The 6,770-nt window shown below is 41.6% G+C and overlaps 1 protein-coding gene across 5 annotated transcripts in view; it reads right to left on the reverse strand.

The window, feature by feature from the left end:
- NMNAT3 (nicotinamide nucleotide adenylyltransferase 3) overlaps positions 1–4,613 on the reverse strand; it is a 27,879-nt gene extending 23,266 nt beyond the window's left edge. For 3 of the 5 annotated variants that reach the window (XM_085298552.1, XM_085298549.1, XM_085298551.1), the window contains exon 1: positions 4,475–4,613. The gene's annotated coding sequence lies outside the window, so the exon portion shown is untranslated. Of the gene's footprint in view, positions 1–4,411 lie in introns of all 5 variants that reach the window. The other 2 variants (XM_085298550.1, XM_085298548.1) reach the window with 1 other exon arrangement.
- Between the last annotated feature and the right edge of the window lie 2,157 nt (positions 4,614–6,770).

Here is a 6,770-nt window from a genome sequence, read left to right on the forward strand (position 1 = left end):
AAAAAAAAAAAAAAAAAACAGTACATTTCATTAGCTGACCCAAATCAAAGCAGGGCCATAGTACACGAATAGCCCTTAAAATATGACCAAACAGCAAAGATTTTCATGTGCTGTTACTAATGGGCACCACTGCCATAAGACAGTTATTCACATCTGCATGTTCCCAGCATGTGCTTTCACAGTAATCAATCCTCCACAATGGTTACAAATATTTACATGTATATACCCATCTACCACCTTAATGATGGACACACCATAAATATCTGAGTGAGAGAAAAATGAAGGATGTATAATATAGGATGATACTTGTTCATAAAAAGGCTACTCACCCTAGCCAAGAAACATTTTTCAGGCTGGCTATAAATATTATACACAGCCAAATATAACACTCTAATCCTATGAAATAGATATATCAGGGCCACATGATAGATCACATTATTGTTAAATTCCAGTGATTCAGGTGCACTTCATTTCTTTGACTTTCATTGGAGAGACATTAATAAAGTATATAATAAGTTACATGATTTTCTATCAGATGCAGCATATTAAGTATGAAGTCACCCCGAGCTATCCCCACACCAGACTTTTAGTCAGAAAATGCAAGTCCCATTGCAGTTTTCTAAATCAGCTTTAAAAAAACCACCCAAACCTAATCAATGCTAAGTTTCTTTCAGTCTTCACCGAAGCAGCAGTTATATGACCTTACCAGAAGTCATCTGGGCTTTTTTACATCTACCTATGAAAACTGCCCCAATGCACACCACAAATTGACAGGGATTGATCTTTAGTAGTTCACGGAGTTCTCCTGCTTAAGATAGAAGATAGCTTAATTTTGGAGTGCCTGCTAATTTTTATTCAGCTTTGTCCAAATACTAATTATAACCAAACATAAATACTGGAATATGACAGTGTCCGTTGCTCAGCATTTGGCCTTTAAGGTATCTACAGAGATACTCTCATAGTAGTATGCTATAGGATGTATTTATCTTAATATTCTTAATTTGGACCTTAATTCTGCAAATGCTTATGCTCATGTGCTGCCTATCTAACATGAACAGCAGTATGGAATTCAAAAAGATCATTCATGTACATCTACAGTAAACACACATATGCTTAAGATGCATATACATGTGCATTTATTAAATATTTGCAGTTGTCAGATGCATCTGTAGTCTTTTTTAAACAGTAAAAATGTAAAGACAAACCACAGCATAATACTCTTATGCTCCTTCTCTATATTCTCTGGGAAAATTATGGAACACTCGCTGTGCACTCAGGCTTTTCTTTTCTTTTCTTTTTTTTTTTTTTTTTTGACGCATTCCATCATAATTACATAAAATATTCAGTAACATTTAGACATGTAGATCTGCAGTCGTTTTATCTGGTTATTTAATTACTTGACAAAACTACTGGTACTACCCTAGGCCGTAACTACAGATAAAATAAAAAAAAAAAAAAAAAAAAAAAAAAAACCTTGCGGCTTTGCAAACGACACACATACTACATACAGTGTCTGCGGAGTAACGCAGGCTCTCAGTACGCACTGCGTGACAGCAATGCCTACCTTATTTTGTAGCATTTCAACAAGGTCAAGGGATTGATTGTGAACAGATACAACCATCTTCTTGTAGTGCAGCATAATCACCATAATTGCTTACTCAGCAATCCCTAGTGATCTCTCAACATGTAACACAACTTCTTTTCTATTTCTGCGTAAAGGTCCTTATCACACAAACCAATGAAGTTTTTTTCTTCTTCTACAGTTGCTGTATAAATTATATTAAGTAACCAGTAAAGTCCTTCTTCAATGTGCATGTATGATCCAGTCCTCCACAAAGAACAATATATTAGTTATTACAAAAAAGAATATATGCATAACTGAAACCTGCAGTGACAGTATTTTTACCTAGAGTGACAATTTAGTCAAAGCACCACCTTATCTCTCCAAACTTATGAAACTACAACAGTTCCTTTTGAGAAGTCGTTCAGCCATTTTTTTCTTCTATCACTTTTTCTGCAGTTCTCTTAAAATAAGCAAAATACTTTTAGCAGAACCTAAGACAAATCTAATAACAGAAATACAACTTGCACACAAATGATAGATTTTTAAGTGGTAAAGAAAACCCCTTCACTCACTAAAACCTGTTCTTCTTGCAAAGCAGCTTAAGAGGTAGTAAGCTAATGAAAGCCCTTAAAACTGCTACTGCAGAGCACTCGGCCGCAAGTGATCGTATATAACAACCTCAGGCTAATGCAGGGTTTCCACAGCACCCAGCAAGACCAAAATGAAATCCTTTTAAAAATGTATAATCTCTCTGCTCACCTTTCTGATTCAAAAAGTGGTAACTATTTGCTGTCAGCTGTTGGGAGAAACAAACTCCTAACTGAATTTGTGTAGTATAAAACTCCTCAGTTTTTTACGTGCCTTATAAGTTTTTCATTTCCCACTGAAACTTCATCTATTAGTTACTGCTAGAGGCAGCAAAGCCAGCTCAACAGCTGGAATATATAAAGTTGCTGTTAGAAACAGAGCAATCCCTTCCCTTTCTCCCCAGTTCAGTAACATCCAGGTGTCCCTAAGCATAGCATACTTAACAGTGAGAAAGATACTTGCAGTGAAAGTTTTAAGTTACCAAAATAAAAAGCATTAAGTGTATTTCTTATGCTAATGTATGAATTCTACTGACACTGAGGATTTTGTGTAGCAATGAGGCTGTTTAAGTAAATGGCTTCTAAGCTGCAGAGTTTACGTTGCTTATTGTCTTGATACTTAAAGGAAATGATCAGTTTCGAATTTCTACTTGCTTCACCTTGTACAATCAAAAAAATCATGTGAATTAAAGAAATATACATGTGGCTGGCGTATCTTCCACAATGTTTTGCTTACCCTTAAGAATAACTCATATACTGGGACTTCTGTATATACAAAGAAAGAAAATTGAGATTCTCAAACATCTATAATGAAATTAGATACCTAGTCCCATTATACAGTTGCAATTATCACCCTAAATATTTGCAAGTTGTTGTATTAATTGACATAAGCATTAGAAACCATGCAAACAGTTGCAATCTTGAAAACTGTAACTGCATCTCCTCTCTTCAGTGGTGGTAGCAAAAAGCCAACAAAATGCTGGGCACCATGAGGAAAAGTATTGAGACCATCACAGAGAGTATCATTTTAGCACTATATATAATCTGGATAGGCCTACATCTTGAGTACTCAGAGAGCAGTGCTGGTCTCCGCAACTCAAGAAGGATCTAGTGGCATCAGAGAAGGGCAATTCAGATCATGAGGTGGATGAAGCTACTAGTGGTGAAGAGAGGCAAAAAATGGCTGGGACTGTTTGGAGGGGAGAGGAGGCTGCGGAAGAATATAGCTGAGTTTTACAAAATGACAAAGGCAGCATGCAGTCTCGAATGCAAGACTGTTTTTCACCAAATCCTGCAATGCTAGATGCAGGGAGCTGTCAGTGAAACCCGGAAAACGGTTTAGAAGAGCCCAAGGGAAGTACTCCTGCACACAGCACCTGGTGAACTCGTGAAGCTTGGGGCTACAGGTGCTTGTGTGTCTACCCATTAGACAAAATCACCATCCGCTGGTCTGTATGTGGATCCTAAAGAAGATACAGGCACATATGATACCCTGGTGAAGCTGCTTGTGCCTGGTGGGGAGAACGTAAGGGGATAAAGTTCAGCAGGCAGCCAGGCTCCACTCCCTGTGCTGCAGCTCCTCTCCCCACCACCCGCGACCCGCACAGCATTTCAGCACGATCGCGCCCTGCCAGCGGCAGGGCAAACGGCTTCAGCCCGCCAGGGTAATCTGCTGCACCACATGCAACAGCAGCTACTTGTATGTTTTATGAATTAAGACCTTAAAAATCACCACTGCAATGAAACCCTGATGTGTCTCATTCAATTATAAAAAAGGCAGAATCTCTAATCTCTCGGCGGCATGTTCCCTTTGACCAAACAAAATACGGGAAACTGTCACAGACCCCGTCCTCAGTGCCCCCACCCCAGCCATCCTTGGGCTTCTCTCAGGCCCTTCACAAACAGTCTTTCAGACCACCTGAAAGCTAATTAGCATGTCACAGATAAGCTAATTCTATAACTTGCACTTTTGAAGTTAAAGGCATGAATATAATTTGCTGCCAGAGTCATGCCACGTAACTACACATGGCCCTGAACGATGCCTGATAAATGAACTAATCGTCCTTACTGCTACAAAGCTTAAAGGAAACAAGCACAGCCAGGACATGACCCGAACGAAGCCTGCGAGTAACGCACCGCCGGGGTCGCCTGCCCAGCCAGCAGCAGCGCGAGTGAAGGAGCAAAAAGACTTAAAAAAAAGCATAGACAGTGCCCACGGGCACTCTAGTAAGTGTTAACCTCCCCCCAAACCCTCATTTACTGTTTTTAATTTTCTGACGATTTGAAGAATGTATATGATCCACCATATGCACTCCACACGGACCAGAGGACAGGCTTGCAGTGCCTCCGTTTGCAGCGCGGCCGCCGCCGTTCCCCAGCGCCGCGGGATCGTCCGGCGCCGCCGCCAGGCCTGACAGCAGCTCTCGCAGCGCCGCAGCTCGGCCAGCGCCCGCCGCCCGCGCCCGCCTGCGCCAGGTGAGCGCCGCGCCGCGGGGAGCACCGCACCGCTCCGCACCGCTCCGCACCGCTCCGCACCGCCCCGCTTGGAAGGCGCGTAGGCAGCGGGGCGGCTGGAGTGAAGGGATGGCTCTGTGCTTGCAGTGCGCGTCCGCAGTGCCCGAGGCCCGCGCTGTGCTCGACATACTGGAGAAATGCCCGCGGCACCCGAAGAAGGGGGATTTTCNGCGGGTTCCCTCTCGTGGGTCTTTGCTTTGGGACTGAAAACAGGGAATAGGCCCTTTAGGTGTAACCCTAGAAAACAGAAGATCAGACTCTCCAGACAAATCACGAACTTAAAAAAATATCCAGATAAATACATAAAGCATTCTGATTTTTGCTTTTAAGCACGTCTAAATGTTCAATGTCAAGTCTTTCTCCTCAATGCTAAATTTCTCCCGTAAGCCGATGACCCCTGGAGCTGCTATTTCAGGTGATAAAAGGAGCGGTGTGGGCAGGGCTGAAATCGTTCGCTCGTCTGGCTATGTATTTCTTCGAGACATTTCCTTGCTCTCCTCTCCCCCTCCCTTGTTCCCATGAACTTTTATTTTAGAATTCAAGTTCCTATTTAAAATGGTAGGGTGATACTGTGTTAGTGTTGGAGTGATTTTTTGTGTCATTAAATACAGAAAAAATGTTGGACGAAAAGACTACTAAAACAATTTCTTACATATAAGCAGTCTGGACTGTAGATGATCCGGCTTTAAAATCCTATAGGGTTATAAATGATGTAAAAGCAGCTAGATAGTTTTGGAATGAAGTGATGTGTAAGCATAAATAGAGAGTCTATGGTATTGCAGAAACATTAATTCTCCCAACATCTTTAAAGGGAGAAAAGTCCAATTTAAAAAACTTCATAAAGCTGATGTCCTAGTGTATAATGGATAATTTATTTTTGCTGACCAGATTTACTAAACAGAGCTTATTTTCAGAAAGAATAGTTGGAATTAAACCCTCCTCCTTGTATGTTTTGAATTACTGTGTTTTGGGAGTAAAGAGGATTTCCTATAAAATAAATGTGTTTCATTTGCCCCCCTCAAAAAAAATCAATTCAAACATTTAATCTTGTGCATGAGGTCTGAAAGCAGAGGGTGAGCACCTACCTCAGCAGGCACAAACGGGAGGGAGAGCCTTCCCCGACGTCCACGTCGTTGTAGCTTACGCTCGTGAGCATCTGGCCTGCACCGTTCCTGTTCGAAACCCAGACAGAGTTGGTATAACAAGCATTGCTTGATTGTTGCCTTTAGAAAGTTGCCTCCATTTCCAATTAGAGTTTCAGAGACTGTTTAATAAGTAAAATGATTTTTGAACTGAGTTGTATCCAAAATAATTTGCTGATGGTAAGCCAATTATGCAAGCAGTAGGTCTGATCCTGATCTGAGCTCACTATTGTGCCCTCTTGCAGTCAATGGAATTGCAAGTTGTACCTGAAGTGCAGTGATATAAAAGCGATTATACTGGGATTGATGAGTATCAGGCGAGGAAGTGTGCAATAATTTTAGCATTAAGATGCCATACTGTAAGGGAAGAACGAAAGACGGCAGAAGGTTCTGAGATGATTACGAAAGATGAACTAATTAAAACCTGTCTTCCGACAATTAAATTAAGACAAAGTTGCTACTACAAAATTATGCCATGTTCTGACAATTACCCAAAGATGGTGGTAATCAGAGGACCAGACTGTGCTAGTTATCACACTGGTGCATTTTCAATTCTGGGTTTACACCAATGAAACTGAGACCTAGCTTGGATCCAGCAGGAGTCTGGAGCAACTGAACGCTCTTGCGACGTCAAGTAAAACACGAGGTGCAGCACCCATGTGGAGGGGTAAAGCTGGGAGCGAGACATTCCCAGCCTGAGTTGCTCCAGATGCTTTGGATCAGTAGCTCTACAAAACTTGGCACTAGTTGCGGTTCTTCACGCACAAACCTCCCAGGGTCTTGTGTAAGTTATGCACACATAAGGCTGCAGCATTAAGCCTTGTAATTGTAAGACCTGGCAAAACAGCAGCACGGCAGGTCAGCATAATCTTTTAGCTCTTGGCGTTGGGCCCTTACTGCTGAGGATTTCAGGTCTGAAAAAAAATGTGTTGGGAAGAGATGCAGAGAAGAAACATGAGAGAA

Source organism: Rhea americana, unplaced genomic scaffold, assembly GCF_003343005.1.
Source record: "Rhea americana isolate MKP2758 unplaced genomic scaffold, rheAme1 scaffold_14, whole genome shotgun sequence".
NCBI classification, from domain to species: Eukaryota; Metazoa; Chordata; class Aves; order Rheiformes; family Rheidae; genus Rhea; species Rhea americana.